Below are 16,106 nucleotides of genomic sequence, written 5' to 3'. Positions count from 1 at the left end.
ATTTGGGGATCACTAGCATACTCTAGCAGTTTGGAATGTCTGACTACACTAACCGGTCAGTAACTTTGAGAGATCTCTTCATTTCAGTAGAAATTCTATAACATGTTGTGTTTTTATATAGAATCCTACTGGATTTGTGCCCTAGCGGTGGCAATGTTTCTATCATATGTGTCTGTCAGGGCTTTACGATATCCTTAGTTGATATAAACATCCACTTGAGTAGGAAATGCAGGATCGTTTCAACTGCAGCTCCTCTGTTAGTTTTTTTTTTTTGAGTGGACGATTATTTATCTTTCATCTCTTGTTCTCTTCCCTTATATAGACTGCAGAGTGTCACAAATTGGAACGCTTCTGCAGCTGAATGCTAGGTCATATTTACTGACATTTACAGAACATAATGGATTGAACTCTACTCTAAATAGCATGCTACAGATCTGTTCTGGCAGCAGAATGGGCAATTCTACACACCATGCCCATTTAACCTAAAACAACAACAAAGGAATACATATATACACCGCTAGATCATACATCACATTCTAGATCTGAATGAATGAAATATTCTTATTAAATACTTTTTTCTTTACATAGTTGAATGTGCTGACAACAAAATCACACAAAAATTATCAATGGAAATCAAATTTATCAACCCACGGAGGTCTGGATTTGGAGTCACACTCAAAATTAAAGTGGAAAACCACACTACAGGCTGATCCAACTTTGATGTAATGTCCTTAAAACAAGTCAAATTGAGGCTCGGTAGTGTGTGTGGCCACCACGTGCCTGTATGACCTCCCTACAAAGCTTGAGTCTCCTGAGGGATCTCCTCCCAGACCTGGACTAATGCATCCGCCAACTCCTGGACAGTCTGTGGTGCAACGTGGAGTTGGTGGATGGAGCAAGACATGATGTCCCAGATGTGCTAAATTGGATTCAGGTCTGGGGAACGGACGGGCCAGTCCATAGCATCAATGCCTTCCTCTTGCAGGAACTGCTGACACACTCCAGCCACATGAGGTCTAGCATTGTCTTGCATTAGGAGGAACCCCAGGCCAAACGCACCAGCACATGGTCTCACAAGGGGTCTGAGGATCTCATCTCGGTACCTAATGGCAGTCAGGCTACCTCTGGCGAGCACATGGAGGGCTGTGCGGCCCCCCAAAGAAATGCCACCCCACGAATTTGCCAATCTTGGTGTTCTCTGGCAAATGCCAAACGTCCTGCACGGTGTTGGGCTGTAAGCACAACCCCCACCTGTGGACGTCGGGCCCTCATACCACCCTCATGGAGTCTGTTTCTGACTGTTTGAGCAGACACATGCACATTTGTGGCCTGCTGGTGGTCATTTTGCAGGGCTCTGGCAGTGCTCCTCCTGCTCCTCCTTGCACAAAGGCGAAGGTAGCGGTCCTGCTGCTGGGTTGTTGCCCTCCTACGGCCTCCTCCACATCTCCTGATGTACTGGCCTGTCTCCTGATAGCGCCTCCATGCTCTGGACACTACGCTGACAGACACAGCAAACCTTCTTGCCACAGCTCGCATTGATGTGCCATCCTGGATGAGCTGCACTACCTGAGCCACTTGTGTGGGTTGTAGACTCCGTCTCATGCTACCACTAGAGTGAAAGCACCGCCAGCATTCAAACGTGACCAAAACATCAGCCAAGAAGCATAGGAACTGAGAAGTGGCCTGGTCACTACCTGCAGAACCACTCCTTTATTGGGGGTGTCTTGCTAAATGCCTATAATTTCCACCCGTTGTCTATTCCATTTGCACAACATTATGTGAAATGTATTGTCAATCAGTGTTGCTTCCTAAGTGGACAGTTTGATTTCACAGAAGTGTGATTGACTTGGAGTTACATTGTGTTGTTTAAGTGTTCCCCTTATTTTTTTGATCAGTGTACATATATCAAATATATAGATAGTTCTTAATTTAAAGGCATACAACCTATTTTTAGTTGCCAGGTGCATAGTAGATAGTAGCTGCTCATCAGACCACATCTGTAAGCGGATCAATATTTGATGATAACGAGACAATCTGGACGCTAGTTTTGAAACAACAAGGAAATGTTTTGCGCTCATCATGAACCTGTGCCATAGGCAGGTTTATAGAGTATCATAAAGAATGCATGTACATTGGTTTTAAATCTAACCCTGGCTCATGCATTTTTAAACACAAAATACAGGGGTAACTATGCTTTATTTAAAAATACATATTTTATATGTCTATTCTTGCATCGTGAACCCTTTTAAATAAACAAAAAAATGACTATAGATGGTAAGTGTGTCGTCTGAACCAGAAGTACACCTTGAGATCGGCTGAGAAACTTTATTGTGGGTATTGTCCCGTTCTGACCTCAGTTCTTTTATTATGTCTTTGTTTTAGTATGGTCAGGGCGTGAGTTGGGTGGGTTGTCTATGTTCCTTTTTCTATGTTTTGGGGTTTCTGTGTTTGGCCTGGTATGGTTCTCAATCAGAGGCAGCTGTTTATCGTTGTACCTGATTGAGAACCATATTTAGGGAGCCTGGTTTCACTTTTGAGTTGTGGGTGATTATTTTCCGTGTTAGTGTTTGTTACCAGACGGGACCGTTTTGTTGGTTTCACTTTGTTATTTTGTATTTTTGTAGTGTTCAGTTTGTCTTATTAAAATGGACACTTGGTCCGACCTCTGTTACTCCTCATCAGAGGAAGACGACGAACGTTACAGGTATGTTTTACATTTCTGAGTTAGTGATTACAGTGCCTTGCAAAAGTTTTATTTGGATTTAATGTAATGGACATACACAAAATAGTCCGAATTGGTGAAGTGACATGCAAAAAAGTACTTTTTCGAAAAAAAAGAAAAAAAAAGAAACTGAAATGTGGTGCGTGCATATATATTCACCCCTTTTGCTATGAAGCCCCTAAATAAGATCTGGTGCAACCAATTACCTTCAGAAGTCACATAATTAGTTAAATAAAGTCCACCTGTGTGCAATCTAAGTGTTCCATCTGTCACATGATCTCAGTATACATACACCTGTTCTGAAAGGCCCCACGGTCTGCAACACCACTGAGCAAGAGGCACTACCAAGCAAGCGACACTACGAAGACCAAGGAGCTCTCCAAACAGGTCAGGGACAAAGTTGTGGAGAAGTGCAGATCAGGGTTCGGTTATAAAAAAAAATATCAGAAACTTTGAACATCCCACGGAGCACCATTAAATTCATTGTTAAAAAATTGAAAGAATATGGCACCACAACAAACCTGCCAAGAGAGGGTTGCCTACCAAAACTCACGGACCAGGCAAGGAGGGCATTAATCAGAGAGGCAACAAAGAGACCATAGATAACCCTGAAGTAGCTGCAAAGTTCCACAGCGGAGATTGTAGTATCTGTCCATAGGACCACTTTAAGCCGTACACTCCACAGAGCTGGGCTTTACAGAAGAGTGGCCAGAAAATAATAAGTAAAGATGTTTGGTGTTCGCCAAAAGGCATGTGGGAGACTCCCCAAACATATGGAAGAAGTTACTCTGGTCAGATGAGACTAAAATTGAGCTTTTTGGCATTCAAGGGAAAAGTTATGCCTGGCGCAAACGCAACACCTCGCATCACCCCGAGAACACCATCCCCACAGTGAAGCATGGTGGTGGCAGTATCATGCTGTTGGGATGTTTTTCATCGGCAGGGACTGGGAAACTGGTCAGATATGAAGGAATGATTGATGGAGCTGTTTCAGTCTTCCAGAGATTTGATACTCGGATGGAGGTTCACCTTCCAGCAGGACAATGACCCTAAGCATACTGCTAAAGCAACACTTGAGTGGTGAAAGGGAAAACATTTTAATTTCCTGGAATGGCCTAGTCAAAGCCCAGACCTCAATCCAATTGAGAATCTGTAGCATGACTTAAAGATTGCTGTACACAAGTGGAACCCATCCAACTTGAAGGAGCTTTAGCAGTTTTGCCTTGAAGAATGGGCAAAAATCCAAGTGGCTAGATGTGCCAAGCTTATAGAGACATACCCCAAGAGACTTGCATCTGTAATTGCTGCATAAGGGGACTTTACAAAGTATTGACTTTTTTTGTCTTATTTCTCATTTGTTTCACAATAAAAACTATGTTGTATCGTCTAAGTGTTGGGCATTTTGTGTAAATCAAATGATACAACCTCCCCCAAAAATATATTTTAATTCCAGGGGGTGAGGCAACAAAATAGGAAAAATGCCATGGGGGGGGGGTGAATACTTTCACAAGCCACTGTACACATTACAAACCTACATCCTGTGACACATCTCCCAATAAACTTGCCCAGATACTTCAAGCCAAGATCCCACTACTATCCCTACTGCTGTGTTATTCCAATGTATTAAACAATATTTCACGTGTTTGAAACAATGTCAAACTCCCAACTCCTGAAGAGCCACTGCAGTGCGGGAACTGTTAGTTTTTTTTCTCCAGCTTTAATCACTGTTGGCTTGGATCCACTTCCTGTCCGAAAGTGAAACAGCTTAGGAATGTCATTCTTTGAATAGAAAACAGAGAGGATCCGAAGAGGAAGTTCTCTGGTTCTACATTTACGCAAAAACACTAACACACACGTACGTGTATGCACACACAGACGCGCAGGGGAACACACAACACACACACACAACACACACACGCAGGACTGGGAGGGGAGAATTGCTGGGAAACCTCAAATGCCCAGGGAGGGAAAAGGACTGACTTTTCCCACATTTAGAATCCACGGATACTTCAGAAGTTCATCTAAAAATAGACCTATGTCAACACCAGCATTGAAACGATAAATGCAATGATGGTGTCTTTACTCACTCACTGTGTAGGGTCAGAGGGAAGATGCCGCTATGTGAATATATCGCTCTTTTCTGCTGAGAATGTTCCTGGTTAACATAAATTCACTGAAAACCAGCACTAACACACAGTTATATGAAAACAATTCTACTTTCCATGTAGCCTAATTTAGATCAGCTAGCCTAACCACCGATCAAGCAACAGTATGGACTAAACTAAAAAAATCTTGTTGCTGCAGGATTATTTTGCCTGCGAAAATAAAGTTCAGATTAAGATCCTACCCCTGTAAATTAGTTAGTCCTGTCTCTGTGTTAGAGAAAAAAAAGGTCAATGTCATACAGAATGTTGTAGGGGAGAACTGGGACGAAAGTACTGTAACACTGTAAGTTTTTTTTCGCTAATTACTCTATCGATAGAGCTAAAGACACCATATTCATGACAAAGAATTTATATATTTCCTCTACCTTTAGCGACTAAAAGATCTCAGAAATGTTCCATACTCACAAAAAGCTTATTTCTCTCCAATTTTGTGTAGACGTTTAAGATAATCCATCCATCTGATAGGTGGGGCATGTCACTAGTTTTGAGGGAGAGTGCAATTGGCATCCTTTGCTGTTGTTCCTGGATTGATTTTCACTTTTCGCACCAAAGTACATTCATCTCTAGGAGACAGAACGCGTCTCCTTCCTGAGCTGTATGACATCTGCGTGGTCCCATGGTGTTTATATTTGCGTACTATTGTTTGTACAGATGAACGTGGTTTCCTTCAGGCGTTTGGAAATTGCTCCCAAGGATGAACCAGACTTGTGGAGGTCTACAATTTTTTTTCCGAGGTCTTGGCCTATTTCTTTTGATTTTCACATGTCAAGCAAAGAGGCACTGAGTTTGAAGGTAGGCCTTGAAATACATCCACATGTACACCTCCAATTGACTCAAATGATGTCAATTAGCCTATCAGCAGCTTCTAAAGTCGTGACATCATTTTCAGGAATTTAAAGGCACAGTAAACTTAGTTTATGTAAACTTCGGACCCACTGGAATTGTGATATAAGAAATTTGTGGAGTGGTTGAAAAACAAGTTTTAATGACTCCAACCTAAGTGTATGTAAACTTCCGACTTCAGCTGTATGAAGGGACATACAGTGACACATTCAATACCACCTTGCACACTCTTGTCCAACAGTTGCAAACAAGAGTTTTCTATTGGACAAATTCAGTTATGTTCATCTCAGTTTTGTACCGTTTGCTTCAGTTTAACTAACATTTTTCAACAGAATCGGTGGAATTAATTTTCTCAGAGGAAGGCCCAAGAAATGGTCAAATACTCCAGTCAATCAAGTCATAGACTGTTTACATTTACATTGATCCCCCCCCCCCTTGTTTTTACACTGCTTGTACTCACTGCTTGTACTCACTTTATTATCTATGCAGAGTCACTTTACAAATGACCTCAACTAACCTGTACCTCCCCCACATTGACTCGATACCATTTCCCCCTGTATATAGCCTTGTTATTGTTGTCATTTTCTTGTGTTCTTTTTTTAATATATTTTTCATTTTATTTTATTTAGTAAATATTTTCTTAACTCTATTTCTTGAACTGCATAGTTGGTTAACGGCTTCTGAGTAAGCATTTCACGGTAAGATCTACACTTGTTGTATTCGGAACATGTGACAAATACAATTTGATTTGATCTGAGTTGACTGAAAGTGAAATGTCTCTCTTGCTTCTCCTTCTTTTTGGAATGAATGAATTTGTTCAAAACTGTTCAACTATTGTCTTTCTCTCTCTTTGAGTCATCTACTCACCACATGTATGCACTGCTGTGCTAGTTAGTTGTAGCCTATGCTTTCAGTACTAGATTAATTCTCTGATCCTTTGATTGGGTGGACAATATGTCAGTTCATGCTGTAAGGGCTCTGACAGGTTGGGGGACATCCTCCAGATGTTGTCATAATTACTGTGTATGTCTATGGAAGGGGGTGAGAACCATGAGCCTCCTAGGTTTGTATTGAAGTCAATGTACCCAGAGGAGGATGGAAGCTAGCTGTCCTCCGGCTACACCATGGTCCTACCCTACAGAATGCTGTTGAGGCTGCTGTAGACCTTCATTGAAAAACAGTGTGTTCAAATCAATTATTTGGTGATGTGTTTATATTTAGTATAGTTTTGTCTAAAAACGATACATTTTTTAATATTTGACTATTTTTATGAAATTCACTGAGGAGGATGGTCCTCCCCTTTCTCCTCTGGGGAGCCTCCACTGATTGCCATGCCTACTGCAGGAATGTCCACCAGAGCTGTTGCCAGAGAATTTAATGTTAATTTCTCTACCCTAAGCCTCCTCCAACATCGTTTTAGAGAATTTCGCAGTACCTCCGACGGCCTCACAACCGTAGACCACGCGAAACCACACCAGCCCAGGCCCTCCACATCCGGCTTCTTCACCTTCACCCGGACAGCTGATGAAACTGAGGAGTATTTGCGTTTGTAATAAAGCCTGTTTGTGTGGAAAAACTCATTCTGATTGGCCTGGCTCCCAATTGGGTGGGCCTATGCACTCCCAGGCCCATCCTTGGCTGCGCCCCTGCCCAGTCATGTGAAATCCTTAGAATATGCCCCAATGAAGTCATTTCAATTGACTGTAACTCAGTAAAATCGTTGAAATTGTTTAATGTTGCGTTTATTTTTTTGTTCCATATGAGTAGACAGAGAACAGAACAACCATAACGTTACTTTTGTACCTGCTGGCGGGGCGGGAGTAACACAGCTTTGAGACAGAAGTAACAGCTGGCGAAAAGTGTACAATGTCTGTCTTATCTCCATGTTTCTGTTTTGTAATGCTCGTTACTTTCAACCAATGTACTATCAGCCATCATGTCATGTTTATGTTGACTTGAATAAATAATGTAATAGGTTCTAAGCGTGTAAATATGATCCATGCGTCAACATTGCAATGTTGCGCAACCACAATATTTTGCCTTACAATGTTCATCTCACTAAAATGGATCACATAATAGCCACACAAACCATACCTTTCTCATCTCACTTTAACGGGAATGCAGTAGGATATGTTTTTCACACAACCTCATGCTTGGCCCTACCAATCACGTTCGCTCCAGTTGTCCTTGTCATATGCGCTCCTCGTGTCTTGATATAATGAATGTCTTTATTCTCTTCACAAAAGGCAAACTCATCATGCTTATCACATTTCCATGGCTTGATACAAGGTTATTGACCCCCAGAATCATCAAGATATTTATTTTTAACCACTAACCTGTTGATAAAAGCTTTTGTGAGAAGCTGATCCATCAAGCCAATTGATTAAGGCATAATTCTAATGATCATATATAATTTTCAAACATTCAGTCTCATATTTTGCTAACATCATAAAAGCAATATGAACTAGAGGAGACAATGGCCTGTGCTTACATTTCATTTTATTTTATTCCAGGTCATCAGTTAACCCTTGGCCAACAAAGGTTGCGCCCCCGAGGGCCATGTAATTAGCATAATACAACAATTCCCATCAAAATTAGTCAGTTTAAGCTAGAGGTATGTTTTTTGTTGTGGCATGGGCTGCGTCTCAATCACCACATCCCTCAATATCGCCCTTCCACATCTGCTGTGAAATGTGGCAGAGTTAGAGCAGTGTTTGTCAGACCACGAGACATCCCGAAAATCGGTCTTCTCCCAAAAACTTCTGTAGCTTTTGAACGGTTTGGCCTACAACCTATTATGATATTATATCATATCATATGAAACTATATGACACTATATTGAAAGCTGAGACTCATGAACATGAAGGTCCCGGTACCATTTTTTTTAAAAATGATGTAAGTATAATTGGGGCGGCAGGGTAGAGGATAGAGCATTGGACTAGTAACCGCAATGGTTGCAAGTTCATAATCCCCCAGCTGACAAGGTAAAAATCTGTCGTTCTGCCCCTGAACAGGCAGTTAACCCACTGTTCCTAGGCCATCATTGAAAATAAGAATGTGACTTGCCTAGTTAAATAAAGGTCAAATATATGAAGATAGTTTAGTGCCTAAAATAAGAGGATAAATAAAGTCTTCCACATTTGGTTATGTTCCAGCCTTATTCTAAATTAATTAAAGTAAAATGTTACTTGTCAAATTGACACATGATACCCCATAATGTCAAAGAAAAAACAGGTTTTTAGAAATGTGTACATATACATATATACATATATATAAAAATATATACATAAACACCTTATTTACAGAAGTATTTAGACCCTTTGCTATGAGACTCGAAATTCAGATCAGGTACATCCTGTTTCCATTTATCATCCCTAGAGATGTTTCTACAACTGGATTGGAGTCCACCTGTGTAAATTCAATTGACAGGATTTGGAAAGGCACACACCTGTCTATATAAGGTCCCACAGTTGACACTGCATGTCAGAGCAAAAACTAAGCCATGAGGTTGAAGGAATTGTCTGTAGAGCGCCGAGACAGGATTGTGTCGAGGCACAGATCTGGGGAAGGGTACTAAGGGCTCCTGAGTGACGCAGTAGTCTAAGACACTGCTTGAGGTGTCACTACAAACACTCTGGTTCGAATCCAGGCTGTATCACTTCCGGCCGTGATTGGGAGTCCCATAGGGGGGCGCACAATTGGCTCAGATTCATCCAGGTTTGGCTGGGGTAGGCTGGGGTAGGCTGTCATTGTAAATAATAATTTGTTCTTAACTGACTTGCCTAGTTAAATAAAGGTTACAAAAAATATATACACTACCACTACACTACCTTTTAAAAGTTTGGGATCACTTAGGAATGTTCTTGTTTTTGAAAGGAACACATTTTTTGTCCATTTAAATAACATCAAATTGATCAACTAATGGAATATCTACATAGGCGTACAGAGGCCCATTATCAGCAACCATCACTCCCGTGTTCCAAAGGCACGCTGTGTTAGATAATCAAAGTTTATCATTTTAAAATGCAAATTGATCATTAGAAAACACTTTTGCAATTATGTTAGCACAGCTGAAAACTGTCGTTCTGATTAAAGAAGCAATAAAACTGGCATTCTTTAGACTAGTTGAGTATCTGGAGCATCAACAAGTCCTCAACAGGCAGCTTCATTAAATAGTACCCGCAAAACACCAGTCTCAACATCAACAGTGAAGAGGCAACTCCGGGATGCTGGCCTTCTAGGTAAAGTTGCAAAGAAAAAGCCATATCTCAGACTGGCCAATAAAAAGAAAATATTAAGATGTGCAGAAGAACACAGACACTGGACAGAGGAACTCTGCCTAGAATGCTGGCCTTCTAGAGTTGCCATCCTGGCCAAACTGAGCAATCAGGGGATAAGGGCCTTGGTCAGGCAGGTGACCAAGAACATAATGGTCACTCTGATAGAGCTAAAGAGTTCCTCTGTGGAAATGGGAGAGACTTCCAGAAGGACAACCATCTCTGCAGTACTTCTCCAATTAGGCCTTTATGGTAGAGTGGCCAGACGGAAGTCACTCCTCAGTAAAAGGAACATGACAGCCCGCTTGGAGTTTGCCTAAAGACTCTCAGACCATGAGAAACCAGAGACTCTGGTCTGATAAAACCAAGATTGAACTTTTTGTCTTAAATGCCAAGCGTCACGTCTGGAGGAAACATGGTATCATCTCTGCTGTGAAGCATGGTGGTGGCAGCATCATGCTGTGGAGATGTTTTTCAGCAGCAGGGACTGGGAGACTAGTCAGGATTGAAGGAAAGATGGACGGAGCAAGGAACAGAGAGATCCTTGTTGAAAACCTGCTCCAGAACGCTCAGGACCTCAGACTGGGGGCAAAGGTTCACCTTCCAACAGGACAACAACCCTAAGCACACAGCCAAGACAACGCAGGAGTGGCTTCGGTACAAGTCTCTGAATGTCCTTGAGTGGCCCAGCCAGAGCCCAGGCTTGAACCCAATCAAACATCTCTGGAGAGGCCTGAAAATAGCTGTGCAACGACGCTCCCCATTCAGCCTGACAAAGAGGACCTGTGGAGAAGAATGGGAGAAACTCCCGAAATACGGGTGTGCCAAACTTGTAGCGTAATACCCAAGGAGACTCGAGGCTGTAACCTCTGTCAAAGGTGCTTCAAAAAAGTACTGAGTAAAGAGTCTGAATACTTATGTAAATGTGATATTTAGATTTTTTTTATGGTGTATTGTGTGTACATTGATGAGGAGATAAAAAATAAAAAATAGAATAAGGCTGTAACGTAACAAAATGTGGAAAAAAGTTGAAGGGTCTGAATACTTTGCGGATGCACTGTACATGTACAAATAAATTAAAAATAGTTTCCTAATCTTTCTTATATCGCTCAGATATAGAACACTTCACTTATGAGCAAACTTCCTTAAACATTTTTGGGGGACTCTCTGTTGTTCCATGGAGTGAATCTGTTATTGTAATGCCAAATTAAATGTTTAATCCAATACTTTTTTTATATACACTGCTCAAAAAAATAAGGAGAACACTTAAACAACACAATGTAACTCCAAGTCAATCACACTTCTGTGAAATCAAACTGTCCACTTAGGAAGCAACACTGATTGAAATTATAGGCAATTAGCAAGACACCCCCAATAAAGCAGTGGTTCTGCAGGTGGTGACCACTTCTCAATTCCTATGCTTCCTGGCTGATGTTTTGGTCACTTTTGAATGCTGGCGGTGCTTTCACTCTAGTGGTAGCATGAGACGGAGTCTACAACCCACACAAGTGGCTCAGGTAGTGCAGCTCATCCAGGATGGCACATCAATGCGAGCTGTGGCAAGAAGGTTTGCTGTGTCTGTCAGCGTAGTGTCCAGAGCATGGAGGCGCTACCAGGAGACAGGCCAAATCAAATCAAATCAAATTTAAAATCAAATCAAATCAAATTTTATTTGTCACATACACATGGTTAGCAGATGTTAATGCGAGTGTAGCGAAATGCTTGTGCTTCTAGTTCCGACAATGCAGTAATAACCAACAAGTAATCTAACTAACAATTCCAAAACTATTGTCTTATACACAGTGTAAGGGGATAAAGAATATGTACATAAGGATATATGAATGAGTGATGGTACAGAGCAGCATAGGCAAGATACAGTAGATGATATCGAGTACAGTATATACATATGAGATGAGTATGTAAACAAAGTGGCATAGTTAAAGTGGCTAGTGATACATGTATTACATAAGGATGCAGTCGATGATATAGAGTACAGTATATACGTATGCATGTGAGATGAATAATGTAGGGTAAGTAACATTATATAAGGTAGCATTGTTTAAAGTGGCTAGTGATATATTTACATAATTTCCCATCAATTCCCATTATTAAAGTGGCTGGAGTTGAGTCAGTGTCATTGTCAGTGTGTTGGCAGCAGCCACTCAATGTTAGTGGTGGCTGTTTAACAGTCTGATGGCCTTGAGATAGAAGCTGTTTTTCAGTCTCTCGGTCCCAGCTTTGATGCACCTGTACTGACCTCGCCTTCTGGATGATAGCGGGGTGAACAGGCAGTGGCTCGGGTGGTTGATGTCCTTGATGATCTTTATGGCCTTCCTGTAACATCGGGTGGTGTAGGTGTCCTGGAGGGCAGGTAGTTTGCCCCCGGTGATGCGTTGTGCAGACCTCACTACCCTCTGGAGAGCCTTACGGTTGAGGACGGAGCAGTTGCCGTACCAAGCGGTGATACAGCCCGACAGGATGCTCTCGATTGTGCATCTGTAGAAGTTTGTGAGTGCTTTTGGTGACAAGCCAAATTTCTTCAGCCTCCTGAGGTTGAAGAGGTGCTGCTGCGCCTTCTTCACGATGCTGTCTGTGTGAGTGGACCAATTCAGTTTGTCTGTGATGTGTATGCCGAGGAACTTAAAACTTGCTACCCTCTCCACTACTGTTCCATCGATGTGGATAGGGGGGTGTTCCCTCTGCTGTTTCCTGAAGTCCACAATCATCTCCTTAGTTTTGTTGACGTTGAGTGTGAGGTTATTTTCCTGACACCACACTCCGAGGGCCCTCACCTCCTCCCTGTAGGCCGTCTCGTCGTTGTTGGTAATCAAGCCTACCACTGTTGTGTCGTCCACAAACTTGATGATTGAGTTGGAGGCGTGCGTGGCCACGCAGTCGTGGGTGAACAGGGAGTACAGGAGAGGGCTCAGAACGCACCCTTGTGGGGCCCCAGTGTTGAGGATCAGCGGGGAGGAGATGTTGTTGCCTACCCTCACCACCTGGGGGCGGCCCGTCAGGAAGTCCAGTACTCAGTTGCACAGGGCGGGGTCGAGACCCAGGGTCTCGAGCTTGATGACGAGATTGGAGGGTACTATGGTGTTGAATGCCGAGCTGTAGTCGATGAACAGCATTCTCACCAGTACATCAGAAGACTTGGAGGAGGCCGTAGGAGGGCAACAGCAGGACCGCTACCTCCGCCTTTGTGCAAGGAGGAGCACTGCCAGAGCCCTGCAAAATGACCTCCAGCAGGCCACAAATGCGCATGTGTCTGCTCAAACGGTCAGAAACAGACTCCATGAGGGTGGTATGAGGGCCCGACGTCCACAGGTGGGGGTTGTGCTTACAGCCCAACACCGTGCAGAACGTTTGGCATTTGCCAGAGAACACCAAGATTGGCAAATTCGCCACTGGCGCCCTGTGCTCTTCACAGATGAAAGCAGGTTCACACTGAGCACGTGACAGACGTGACAGAGTCTGGAGACGCCGTGGAGAACGTTCTGCTGCCTGCAACATCCTCCAGCATGACCGGTATGGCGGTGGGTCAGTCATGGTGCGGGGTGGCATTTCTTTGGGGGGCTGCACAGCCCTCCATGTGCTCACCAGAGGTAGCCTGACTGCCATTAGGTACCGAGATGAGATCCTCAGACCGCTTGTGAGACCATATGCTGGTGCGGTTGGCCCAGGGTTCCTCCTAATGCAATACAATGCTAGACCTCTTGTGGCTGGAGTGTGTCAGCAGTTCCTGCAAGAGGAAGGCATTGATGCTATGGACTGGCCCGCCCGTTCCCCAGACCTGAATCCAATTGAGCACATCTGGGACATCATGTCTCGCTCCATCCACCAACGCCACGTTGCACCACAGACTGTCCAGGAGTTGGCGGATGCTTTAGTCCAGGTCTGGGAGGAGATCCCTCAGGAGACCATCCGCCACCTCATCAGGAGCATGCCCAGGCGTTGTAGGGAGGTCATACAGGCACGTGGAGGCCACACACACTACTGAGCCTCATTATGACTTATTTTAAGGACATTACATCCAAGTTGGATCAGCCTGTAGTGTGGTTTTCCACTTTAATTTTGAGTGTGACTCCAAATCCAGACCTCCATGGGTTGATAAATTTGATTTCTATTGATAATACGCTGTCATTTATTCACTAGGTGCGTTAAGAAAATTACATACATTTTCAACCTAAACAGAACTCGACATCTCGGCGAGACATGGTGGGACTGGGCTGTTTTTATAGGGAGGTCGTCCGCCGCATTAGAAACGGTCTGACTTTAGTATATCATTCTCGCTTCTGTCTTATCTGAGAAAATGTGCGTGTTACTTTCGCCCCATGTTACTTTCGTCCCAGCTCTCTCCTACCCAGTAGCTATGCAGCACCTGATGTTTGTGGTCTTCTATCTTTACACTATGATCTATTTTCCTCTCTTTACAACTTAACCAAATTCAAATGTGTTTGTTGCAGACATTTTGGAAAGGCTTTACACAGATGACGTTGCCCATTCCATAGAAGCCTCTAGTGGAGCCGGCATATCTAAACTGTATTCAAATGATCCAGAACCCCCCTCGTGGTCAAATCTCCTAAACATCTCATGACGTAAATGTATCTGTCCTCTCGGGTCCTCCTTTTTCCTGGAATCCTATTGTGTGTTTGTGACATCCAATCAGAGAACGTCGGGGATCATAGTGGTGTGTCTCCCATCGTGCCTGAGTGACCATGAAAAGGCCAGGCCAGCACGATCCTCACCGGTCAGTGTATTCTTCTCCGACACTGTGACCGTTTCTGCCATCTTACTCACGTCTGTGGGTGCGTACTGATCTCATAGGCCGATAGCAGTGGGCAGACAACAGTGGGCAGGCCAGCTCTGTTCTATATTTGTCCATGGTCACTTTCACTCATTGTCTTTAGGTGCAACCACTTTTCTCTCCTCCCTTCCTTGATGTAAGGCGATGTCCCAGTCGCGACCCTTATTTACTTATTCAGCTTGGAGATGCAGATGTGTGTGTGTGTGTGTCTCGGTGTGTGTTTTCCAGCGTGTAGACTTGTACAGTAGATGTGACCTCGGTGGGCGTAGCTACAAAGACACCCGTGTGTATTAGACGAGTCAGAGCCAGAGGGCAGAATAGCCTGCGAGGTCAGTCTGTATTATTGTTGTAATTATTATCTAACTAGCAACTCTTTGCATTTCACAGTCAGCGGCTCTGAAAACATTAACACGTCGGAGACGCTAATGTTTTCATGGTTGTTTTTTTGTTTGTTCCGTTCCTTTGTCCCGGCAAACGTGGAGCAGATGGTTAACGCTCCCAAAATAATGTCGGAAGAAATGAACGGGAAAAAAAACATTCTTTTCTGAGAAATACAGAAGGCAAAATGCCGTTTCTCTTGTCTATTCTCTGCCTCTTGTTATTGTAGGTTCATACCCAAGGCCCAGCACACATCAAGCAGAGCTACTGTCGATCTGTCTGTATTTGGCTAAGCCATTTTTAGAGTTGATACTTTTCCATGAATGTGACAAAGGTCTTTCAGTGTACTCCCTCTAATAACATTACTCCGGCAGACAGAGAACGCTCAATTTAAATAATATACTGCAGTGTGTTCTGGAGAGAACCTACGAAACATATCTGTCAGTGTCACCTCACTAGACGGTTCATTAATCAAGATTAGATTCAAGCACTATGGAGTGTTCCCGACATACACTCTGCAGTTCATACGGTAAATGTACTGTAGCTTACCTTCTGCCCCTCTGTATCCTGTCCCAGGCTTCGAAAATTCCTCCATAATTTGGCAAAATACACATTGAATCAAATAAAATTGCCAAATTAAATGCAAATAAGTTTTATTAGTAGCAGTTGTCATTTTTATGTTTAATGGTTCTAATTAACTTTGCAATTAAAACTACTATTACCTCGTTTTTTTTTTCATTCTCAAGGTTTTGAAATACAAGGGCAAGATGCTGTTGATAGCTGACTCTGGGCTGGGGAGAATGAGAATGATATTTGATATTTGATTTGATTTGATTTGATATGCTTACCCACCACGTTTGCCTTCTAAGAAAGAGCAATGGTAACTACTGATATCAGGCGTTTGAATACATATT

This window comes from Oncorhynchus mykiss, chromosome 7 (genome assembly GCF_013265735.2).
Source record: "Oncorhynchus mykiss isolate Arlee chromosome 7, USDA_OmykA_1.1, whole genome shotgun sequence".
NCBI classification, from domain to species: Eukaryota; Metazoa; Chordata; class Actinopteri; order Salmoniformes; family Salmonidae; genus Oncorhynchus; species Oncorhynchus mykiss.
Note: the sequence above shows the minus strand (reverse complement) of the source record.